The 12198-nt window shown below is 33.8% G+C and overlaps 1 protein-coding gene and 1 pseudogene across 2 annotated transcripts in view; both read left to right on the plus strand.

Annotated features, from left to right (window-relative positions):
• The window catches only part of GRID2 (glutamate ionotropic receptor delta type subunit 2), a 1570085-nt gene that overhangs the window by 529192 nt on the left and 1028695 nt on the right, over window positions 1–12198 (plus strand). The window lies entirely within an intron of this gene.
• Window positions 1802–1886, plus strand: LOC122422427 (annotated as a pseudogene).

Consider the following 12198-nt stretch of genomic DNA (forward strand, 5'->3'; position numbering starts at 1 on the left):
ACTGAGCAACTTTCACATACACACAACACAGAGGAATATCCCACTTTATATATAAAGAAAGAAGAAGAATACTTAATAACTTACCTTGAGCAAGGCAGTTAAGGATATCTGTGAATTAGATAATTGAGCCCAAGTCTCTGACTCCTGGGCTTCCCAGATAGCTCTAGTGTTAAAGAACTCACCCACCAGTACAGGAGACATAATAGACTCAAGTCGATCCCTGGGCCAGGAAGATCCCCTGACGGAGGGCATGCTTTAAGCCACTCCAGTATTCTTGCTGGAATTCTTACTGGAGTGGCTTACAGTACCTGGAGAATCCCATGGACAGAGGAGCCTGGTGGGCTGTAGTCCATAGGGTCGCAAAGAGTTGTACATGACTTAAGTGGCTTGACGCACACTGTGACTCCTTAGACCATACTTTTTTCTAAACCAGAATTTATAAATTCTACAGGTATACTCACTAGACGAAGGAAATGGCAACTGACTCCCGTATTCTTGCCTGGGAAATCCCATGGATAGAGGAGCCTGGTGGGCTGCAGTCCATGGGGTTGCAAAGAGTCAGACATGACTGAAATTGAATGATGTCTTGTTTGTACTAACTAGGCAGCTGACATAGCAAAGGAAATGTCAGTAAGAAAGACAATAAAAATAATATAAAACAAATTAACAAAAAACATACTTAAAAAGGAAGAAACGCAGATAACATACTTAGTGAAGCAACCTAAGAAAGTATCAGTGGGATGAAAAATAAAAGTAATGGAGCAAGGAAGTAAAGTTATAAATGAACCATTGTTGTGAATTTATGCACCATGCTAAAATAATAGTGGATGCAAATGGGAACTACAGTAGCGTATGTTTCAATGAGGAGGGCATATCAGTTGTGGGAGAAGTTTACATGGGTATGGTTTAGAAATACAGTAAAGGAATTTTATATTGCCACCATTTATAGAATTAGTGTCATAATCACTTGATATAAGCATCCATAAACTAAGTGTTAGGTGTGATGGGAAGAGTATGTCACCTTCAATATGTAACAGGAGAGAGAAAAGACCAGAAACACATGAAACCAGATCAGTTGTTTCTGTACACTCCAACGTGAAACTTGGGTTACTATAGGTCAGATTTAGATACAGATTGTTTCCCAAATGTTTCCCGTAAATAATAACATGATGGTTAAATTCCTAGGTTGATATCTTAAAATGCAGAAAAATGGTTTAGGTCTGAATAATGTGCTTGATTACTTAGACTCCCTTAACTTTGGTTTCCTTATGTGGAAACAATGAAAACCACAGTTCCCACCTTGAATGGTTGTTGCATTGGTTAAAATACATATTGCACACAAAATTCCTAGCCTTCACCTGATTCATTAATTGTTATTATATGAATATGGAAATAAGCATTTTTCTTCTAATGCATTATCTGTAACTGCATTGCAATGTTTCTATTTCATGCAACATTGTGTCTTTGAGAAATACTGTGCCATGTCAGTCCCAGGAGCAGAGCTCCTGAGAAATGTACATAGCACACAATGTTTCATTTGATTCTTGGGAATATTTCCTATGGAACCATATCTTTGACAGTCTCTTATCTTGTGGACAACTCCTGGATTTGTAATGCATCTTGTTTTAAATTTAACATATGTTCGTAACATTATGTGCAGTTTATTGTGTATTAACCATATGGATAATGTTTTGTTATTTTCTTATGCAAGTAATTGATCTCTACAATAATCTCTAAGCAAACTGTTTCTGCTTCTCTCTTCAATTCTTGAAATCCCACTTTGGTTTAAAAATTGCATTTGATCGCTTCTCGGCCTTTTGGCTAAGATCAAGTGTAAAATTTGCATTTAAATATTTAAAACCTATATTTTACCATACAGATTTTTATTTTAAAACACTTATTATTTGGTTTTCATAGTAAAGATTTAAACTTGGGCACTCTGTCTCCATGGTCCATGCCAAACATATATACAGTGAAAACCATCTTGTCTCTTTTAGTGCTGCATAATGCATGAATTTTTATTAATTTTTATACTGTCAAATGTGCCAGTGTTTTCATTATAGTTTCTGTTTTACCTGTCTTGTTCCAAGGTTAAAATTTTCCTGTTTTTCTTCTAGTTATATTAGAGTTGTGCTCTTTAAAAAAAAAATAGTTTTTAGAGTAGTTTTACGTCATGGCAAAATGGAAGTGAAAGTACAGAGTTCCCATATACCCACTCATCTCACACAGGCGCAGCCTCCCCACACATCATTTCCTGCCAGAGTGGTGCAGTTGGTACAGTTAGTGAATCTACACTGACAAAACCCATATTTCACGTTAGGGTTCATTCTTGGTATTGTACATTCTAGGGGTTTTAACAAAAGTAAGACAAAGGTGCATTGATCACATAGTATCATGTAGTGTCTCAATATCCTAAAATGTTCCTGTGTTCATGCAATTCATCCTTGCTTCTCTGCTACCCCTCGCTAGTTGTGATTTTTATGTTATAAAATCTTTACCCTGTCTGGGATGGTATCATAATCATTGTTCTTACCAGAAAATTCAATGGTGTTCTTTTAGGTGAGTAGTCCATTGAAACAATACAATTTATTATGTAGGTAATCTGATATCTGTAGCATTGAAAAAGTAAAATTTTCACATTAGGTTCTCAGTATATTACTTGGGTCTATTTTTGAGTTCCCTGTTGTTTCCTACATCTATTTTTTATTCTTCTGAAAATGCCATGCTGTTTTGGTTACAGTGCCTTTAAAGTAAGTTTTTGAATCTAGAGAAAAGAGCTCCATAGTATTCTCCATTTGTAGTTTTAGCATTCTTTTCTCATTTGTGTTACCAAAAGAACATCACACACACAAATGCACACACAAAGTAATTGATATTTTGTTTGGAATTGCTTTGAAACTAAACATCACTTTTGGAGCATAGGTATTTAGATCTTTCTGCTCTAACATTTTTGGGTATGGCTACCAACATGAATGAGATTTAATCCTGATTCTACTTTTTAATATATATATGTAGGATAATACATATATACCATATGCATAGGTTTATACACCTGTATACTATATTCATACAAATGCCATATTTCCATTTTGTATGTAGTATCTATGTTTTGGAAGAGTTATTTGAATGTTAGATGTAAATATCATATCATCATAAAAAATGAAAGTTACTTTCCATTTCTTCTTTTTCAGTATTTATGCAGCTTGTTTCCTTGAGTTGTTGGGTATGCTAAAATTTCTTAAGTAATCATTAAATCTAACATTCTTATGTTTGTCATGATTTTTTTGGCAAAGTATTTAGTATTTTGAAATTTAACATGAATTTTGTATAAGATTTTAAAAATACATAATATTTTTTTAAGCTTTAAAAATCTCTTTTAGAGTTGATTAAAATTATGGATAGCAACATCTTTTAACAGGAGAGTATAGCGTTCATTATGAAACTCTCTCTACAGGGTTCTCTCTTTCTAGATTCCAGTCCTTCAGACCTGGGAGGTAACCATACCTGAGGGCACTGAACTGTGTTTTGTGTTTTTTATTATACCTGCTCATAATTTTTAAAGTATCCCTTCCTTACATTTCAGTATTTGTACCATCTGTACCACTTGAGTTTATCATTTAATTTTTGCTTGGCCATTGACTGATGTAGCTGATTTTTCTTGTATGTAGGCCTGGCTCTTGGGGTCTATTAGTGGATTATCAGGCAAGAGAAAATAAAGTTGCATTGAGCACAATGAATAGAATCCCAGGCTGTCAGGAACCTCTGTGTTGAAATATGAAGGAAGGAAAACAAGTATTATTCTGTTTGCTCTAGGTCAAGATATGGAGGAGAAGCTTCAGCATGGCACATAATTCCTCTCCTGTGTTACAAAGCAGAGTAGAGGAGAAATCCCCATATGTTGAAGGCATCCATCTGTGTGGTATATCTTGTTGCTGACCCCCAATTTTGGCCACTGTGAGACTGAAGGCATTTACTTTTGGCTCTGCTAGAGGAGCAGTCCTCCTGAGAGTGTTTCCTGTAGAGCCTGTCCCTACCTTCTCTTTCTAAAACCTTAACTCTCAGTTGTATCCAGAATCTTCTCCAGGTTTCAGTGGTAATCCATGGTTAGCAAAGGCAACAAGTCAGAACATGACCATGTAACCTGACAATAAGCAATTTCCATGAACTCATTTGATGACAGAGAAAAAATGTAATGTTTTCTGATATGACAAGCAGATAACACAAGATATCGTGTGTGGGTAAATAAAAACAGCAGATGTCTTCTTCAGCTCATTATCTGCTTTGGGGGTCATTGCCCGGCTACTGACTCTGTCATCACAGGCTCCTTCATTCCATTGCGAACAGGTTAGAAATAGAGCCTCAGAATATTTCTAAATCAATAGAAGTGGTAATATTGCTGCATAGAAAGTGAAAGTGAAAATTGCTCATTAGTGTCGGACTCTTTGCGACCCCGTGGACTCGTCCATGGAATTCTCCAGGCCAGAATACTGGAGTGTGGGTAGCCTTTCCTTTCTTCAGGTGATCTTTCCAACCCAGGGATCAAACCCAGGTCTCCTGCATTGCAGGTGGATTCTTTACCAATTGAGCTATCAGGGAAGCCCTTATTGCTACATATTTCTGTGCTGTTAAAATGCAAAAGCTTGTATGAACCCAAGAGATACCTTACACAGAATAATTCAAGTAAAAGAAAACACAAGATTTCCCTCAAAGATTGAAGAGAGCATAGAATGACTTATTATGGTCATCTGTTTTAAAGGTATTAGTTGACAAAGAAATATCAGGGCCTTTTAAAGAGACTTTCTGCCTTGAAAGATGCTCTGAGTTGTTGGTTAAGTCCTCTTAATATAGTGGCTTTTTCCCCTGCAAAATGTAAGGGAGAGAAAAGCAAAACAAAGAATTGGTGGCTGTTAAAATAAAGCTGACATTTTATTTCTGTTTTTAAAGTGAGAATTAAAATTTGGGGGAACTCAATATAAATTTGTAATCAAAATAATATGATGCAGTTCAAGGGTATTCTTAGAGTGCCTGCTAGATACTACACATGCTTTGTTATAATACCACAGAGTTTTAACACATATGAATAAAATCCTAATAATAGATGTAGTGGCAAACATAGCAAATATGCAGAAAGAAGTACATTATTTGATGTTATTTTTTTAATCTTTTTGTAATAGTTGATACTCTTACTGATAGTAAATAACACATATGACATAAGAAAAAAAAGTTGTATCTCCAGTATTTCAGATATCTTTCCCACCAGCCCCTGTCTTTCCTTCCATAATGACTTTTCTTCTGTCTTGTGTTAAAGTCAGTGAAAAAACTTTCAGAGCGTTTTGTGTTTTACTCTCATCTAGAACTCAATCACATGTGTTAGTCTTGTTAAGTTGGCATGTATGAAAAGAAAATAGTTACTTTTTTTCATCTAATGCTAAAAAATGTACAGCACTAGGGTCTTGGTGTTTCATTTCTTAGGGCTGTTATAGCAAAGTAACACAAACTAAGTGGATGAAACAAGAAAAATTGACTCTCAGTTTGGGAGCAAGAAGTATGAATCAGGTGCCCACAGGGCTATCCTCTCTTAAGCCTCTGGAGATGGATTCTTCTTTTCCTTTCCATCTTCTGGAAGCCCCAGGCATTGCTTGGCTGGGGGCAGCATCACTCAGTCGCTGCCTCTGTCCTCTCATGGCTGTCTTTCTTGTGTCTATGTCTTCACGGCTACCTTTCTCCCTGTGCATTTATATTTAACTTTCCCTCTTTCTATAAGGAGAGGAACGAAATTTGATTAGGATCTACCATGACAATCTCAACCTAACTTGGTAGCATCTGCAAAGATCTTGTTTCCAAAAGACCACATTTGTAGGCACAAGGGTTAGGTGTTCAGTATACCCTCTTGGGGGAGATAACATAACTCATAATACTTTGTTTATTTGCAGGTCATATGTGAAAAAGTCTATTACTCTATTTTTATATAACATTTTTCAGAATACCTTTGGTTTGGACATAAAAAATTCTTACATAAGCACAAAATAGTTCCAGTTGTAAGGATTACAGGTATAACAGATACCTGTATCATTTTTCTAGATTCCACATGTAAACAGTATTATACGATACTCTTTTTTCTCTTTCGGACTTAACTTCATTCTGTATGACAAGTGAACTTATTTGCAAAGCAGAAATAGAGACATATAGAGGGAAAAAAAAGTATGAACACCAAAGGAGGAAAGAGGGAATAAGTTCAGAGACTGGGATTGACATATATACGCTACAGTACTATGGATAAAATAGACAACTAATGAGAACCTATCCTATAACATAGGGAACTCTGCTCAACACTCAGTGGTGGTCTAAGTGGGAAGGAGATCCAAGAAGAAGGAAGATATATGTATACAATTACATATAGCTGATGCACTTTGCTATAGCAGATACTAACAAAGCATTGTAAAGCAAATTTACTCCAATAAAAATTAATTTAAAAAATTATAACAGATGCAGATATTGGCAATTTGTGAGGTAAATGCCAAATTGTTTATATCATACTTAAAAGAAAAATGCTGTAGAGGATACAGTGGTTTAGTTTGTATAAAACAAAAATAAAAGGTTAAATTATTAGATGATTTTTCTTTGGATACCCAGGTTAACACTAATGGCAAAGTATAGGATATGAATTTTTTAAAGTATTTTTCTTTTGTGTGAGAAATTATTTCCTTGATTAATATTCTTCTGTAAGACTGCTCTAATTCTGTATTCTCTAGTCATAACTAAAATGAAAATTGGGGAACTGAGAACTTGAAAGTTCTAAGTATCATGTAACTTAATTAATGCTTCTATTGCTTTGTGAATTTGCAAATGCAACTGCAGTTGGGGAGGTACAGTGCTTAGTAGTTTATTCATAAGTGTCCTAGTTAAAGTCTGTCTTGTAAATAGGCTAGAACCTAAATTTAATAACTTAATTTAATAGCAATCTTTGTCCTATTGTTACTAGAGAAGCCGCATTTAAGAAAAACTGATGGGAATAATAGTTTTACATTACTCAACCTTATTTGGTCATTTGTTCTTGCCTCCACTCTGTTACTAATAATAATATTAGCTAATATTTCTTCTGATTTTATTAGGTGCCAAAGCTATTCTAAGCTTTACATATATTAACTAACTTACTCTCTGAATAAGTCCATGAGGTATGTACTGTTATTATCTTCATTTTACATGTGGTACAGCTGAGAAACAGAGATGCTAAGAAATGTGTTTGTTTCCACAGCTTATAAGTCCTAGAGTATAGTTTTTTTAAACTATGTCATCATACCTTTTTAATCAGATTGCCATGTGCCTTTGGCAAGCCGTTTTATTTCTCTTGACCTTAAGTAATTTGTTTATACAAAAGTTAAATAAATAAGGAATGGAATAAATTTGCATTTTCATTTTTTTCTGAGACCAAAGCTTCTCTTTAAGATGTTAATAGGAAATCTAGAGAAAAAATGAACTGTGATTCAAATACATTTGGGAAATACAGGCATCCTTCTCTCTGAGATACTCAGTTCATATTTACAATGGATCTGAGCATTTTTATAGCAAAAATACTTCTTTCATTTCAAGTAGTTTTCACAAATTGCCTTGATCAATGATTTTTCAATGAATGCCGTACTACCATACACCTATCAGAATGGCCAAAATGCCAAACACTGATAGCAAGCGCTGGTGAGAATGCAGAACGAGTGGGACCCTCGTTCGTCACTGGTGGGAGTATAAGGTGATACAGCCATACTGAATGACAGTTTGATGGTTTCTTACAAAACTAAACACATCTTACCATGCAATTCAGTAGTCATCTCCTTGGTATTTACTAAAATGAGTTTAAAACTAATGTCCACACAAAACCTGCACCTGAATATTTATAGCAGTTTTATTCATAATTGTAAAACCTTTGGAAATAACCAAGATGTCTTTCAGTAAGTGAATGGGTAAATAAACTGTGGTACCTTCAGGCAATGGAATGTTTTTCAGAACTAAAAAGAAAATAGTTTTCAAGTCATGAAAAGACATAAAGGCAATTTAAATGCATATTACTAAGTGAAAGATGCCAATCTGAAAAGACCACACATTATTTCAGTCTAGCTATATGACATCCTGGAGAAGGCAAAACTGTGGAGAGAGGAAAAAGATTATTGGTTATTCAAGGGTTGTAGGGATGGATGGATGAGTAGGCAAAGTAGAGTGGAAATTTAGGACTGTGAACATACTCTGTATGATACTATAATGATAGATACATGTTACTGCACATTTGTCCAAACTCGTTGAGTGTACAACGCCAAGAGTGAAACAATATAAACTATGGACTTTGGGAGTTTATAATGTATTCCTGTAGATTCATCAGTTATCACAAATGTTTGCTTTGGTGGAGGATGATAATGGGGAGGCTGTGCACCTATGTATATGAGGGTATGCACGTATGCAAAATGAGCTAAATAAAATGGACATTTATGTGATTAAAACAAGATTTGATATTTCTATACTGCATAAGCTTAAATGGACCAAAAGGGACCCTCTCTGGTCCCCAACATTAAAAGCCAAACAAGCCTATTCCATTTATCCCAGTTTTAAATATATATTTAAGGGGCTAGAAAAATTTATACTAAGATATCAGGGCTTCCCTGGTGACTCAGTGGTAAAGAATCAGCCTGCCAAGGCAGGACACCAGGAAGGAGATGGGTTCGATCCTGAACTGGGGAGATCCCCTGGTGAAGGAATTGGCAACCCGTTCCAGGATTCTTAACTGGAAAAGATCCTTGTCTGGGAAATCCCATGGACAGAGGAGCCTGGTGCTCCACAGTCGATGGGGCCGCATAGAGTCGGACACAAGGCAGTGATTTAACAACAACAAACAACATGCACATGTGTAGACAGGGGATATATGGGAAGTCTTTGTATCATCTGCTCAGAACATGAAACTGCTCTAAAAATAAAGTCATTTAAGAAGTCACATAAACAGTGTTTTCCCCACAGTGAGGTTGGGGTTGTGTGTAGGGAGGGGGGACTGGGAGAAATATCTACTGATAAAATGTATTTTTGAAGACATGGTTTGGGGAATTCTGAATTTAAATTTTTTACAGTTCTATTAATCCATAAAAATCTAATTATCTGGTACTCTAAGGAAGGTTATATCCTCTTATTGGCAACCTCTAGTTTATCCTTATGTACTTTTTTTTTTTAAACTCTTTTTCCAAGCTTTCAAAAATTCTTTCTTATTTTCTTTTCAGTTCTGCAAATCACATTTGGAATTCTCTTTCTCTCTCTTTTACTTACACACACATACTTACACAAGTCATAACAAAGTACTTTTTCATCATATTAAGAGAGTTCATTTACTGTCTGTGAAAACTGAAGCATGATTTAGGATTCACCTTTATATAAAATCTTTACTAAAAGACCTAGAAATCTTATTCTGACTCAAAGAATTTTTCTAATATATGAACACTGGAGACTTGCTGGTTGTCTTGTCCTTATCTATATAAAAGATTTTATATTAAATGAAGCAATAATAAAATTATTTTCACTTATTGCTCCCAGCCTGACCCACGGACTCTTCCTCCAAGCTCCATAGTACCTTCAGCTGACTTTTTCCTTAATATTTACCGTTTGATAATTATCATTTGTTTGTCTATCTCCACTATTTGGTGATGTATTTTCCTTTACACTAAGTAATATATCCCATTTTTAATTTATACTTATCACTAAGCATAATGACCAAGGCCTAAGATATATGTCTCTCATATATCTTAAATATAACCTGATATAATAATGATTATTATTTGGACAGAATTTTATAATTTTGAATATAATTTTACTTAGACTATTTGATCTCTCAAAATTCTGTATTTTGTAAAATAAATGCTATAGTGTACAACATGATTAGTATAACTGATACTGCTGTATATTATATATGAAAGTTGTTTAAAGTAGGTACTGAGTTCTCATCACACACACAGAAAGTATTTTCCTTTTGTCTTGTTTCTATTTGAGGTGATGGATGTTCACCAAACTTATTGTGGTAATGGTTCCATGATGTATGTAAGTCAAATCATTATACTATACACCTTAAACCTCATCAATGCTGTCTGTCAATTACATCTCTAAAGCTGGAAGAAACAAAATTAAACAGAAAAAAATGCATTTTGCAGAAAAAAAGAACAAAGATTTATGGGACGTTACATAATGAGCTCAAATGAAGGAAGTCACTATCATAACTGAAAATGAAATATATATAATATTGAGATAGGCAGAGAGCAAAGGCAGAGTAGTTTCAGGAAAGAACGTAAATAAACATGGGTAAAGGTCCAGGGAGGAAATAAATATGACACACACCGTGAGATGTGGAGTGCGGTTTGGGTATAATACGGTATTTCAAAGCAAACTGTCAGCTATCTATTACCTATAAACCAATCATCTTTCTTTATCTTGTAGTTACAAGAACTCATTTTTAATACATATATGCCAAATATAGTTCTAAGTTTTGGGTTATAGATAACCTCCCAGTTTCTGTAAGAGGTCAGATTTACTTTCATTTCAATTGATTCTGAAGGATCTGATTTGATTATTATATGTTTGGCTTACAATGGGAGTTTCTTAACTAATTTTTCTGCATTATTTTTAAGCTGCATATAGATGACTTCATTTCCTTATTTTCAGAGGACTTGTAAGATATAATTTAATATGTTGAGATAATCATTTATTCTGGAACAGATGATAAAAAAAGTTAGTCAAAGATTTCCTAGTTGAGAACATTTTAGTCAAATACACTTGTAAATCAAATAGAATGCCAAAGTAAATTTTTCTTCATTTTAGCAATATTCTGGAAATATATCCGAAGTAGTAGAGTTGCATAAATGACTCCCATCATTTCAGCAAAAAAACATACCCTGCCAAAATATTAGTAGAGGTTTTTGCTAAATTATTTCTTCCAAAACATGATGTTGTATTAACATTTTCTCATTCATACCCTTTGGGATAAATATTTTGAGAGACAGCATTTTGTAGTACTTAGATTTAAGAAGTCTTGTTTTCCATGGCTAAACCTCTGAGCCAGTGTGCAAATTAAAATAAGTATTCATTGGACCTTAGAAGTGTAAAAATAATCAGCAAGTAATTAGAGCTACATAAATAATTCTAAGGTAATATATTCTCAACTAAATAATGCAAAATGTCTATAAAAGAATATGGAATAAAATTTGTTAAAATCCTCTCTAATCCAAATATCAGTGTAGTGCATATTCATATAATACATATGGTAATTTGTGAGATATAGTTATCATAGATGCATTTCACTTTGGGGAGCTACTTTTCAAAATAACTTGATTCGCCTTCTTAATTATTATAAGGAATGTTAGATTCTTAGATTTGAAGGCGGCCCCGCCCAAATTAACTTATGGTCTAAATAGCAGCATTTTCTTTGATTATGTCCCTGATAAATGCCCATCCAGCCCCAGTTTGAGCCATTTTGTGAATAATCTCTTTCTTTATCTCACTATCCAGAAATAAAATAAAAGAAGATATTATCTTGAACTTTATTTCAAAAGAGAGGTCAAAGGAAGGTAACGGGGAAACTTTTAAATTTAGTTAGTATCTATAATTAATATAATTAAAATATAATATTTTTTATTCTATAATATCTTAATTATACAGAAGTCCTAGAAATGTAAATCATTAATGAGATAGAGATGCTCACAGATATTAATATATGAAGATGCTCATCAAGATCTTTTTGTAATTAAAAATTAGGAAACATAAATATTGAACAATAGAGAGTGATTAAATCAATTAGGGCTTATCTCTACCTGGGAAGCTATGTATACATACTTAATTTTTTGGAGAATATATAATAAAATGGGAGTAAGTTTATGATAAAATAGAGTCAAAATGCTAAAATATTGTTTCATGTTGATAACATTAAAAAATAAAATATAGCCAAAATAGCATATATCCTTGTTAGTACATATAGGCATAGAGACTATATAGCACAGTTGTAAAGATATAATGAAAGCATGACAGAAATTAAACTAATAACAAAAGAAATAATGTTTATTTGGGTAACAGAATTGTGTGTAATCTTTTATCTTCTTATTCACAGTTTACTATTTTTTCCATTGTCTACATTAAGCAAGCGTCAATTTCTATTTTTCCTCAGAAAGATACTAACTAAAAAGAAGC

Source organism: Cervus canadensis, chromosome 19 (genome assembly GCF_019320065.1).
Source record: "Cervus canadensis isolate Bull #8, Minnesota chromosome 19, ASM1932006v1, whole genome shotgun sequence".
NCBI lineage: Eukaryota > Metazoa > Chordata > Mammalia > Artiodactyla > Cervidae > Cervus > Cervus canadensis.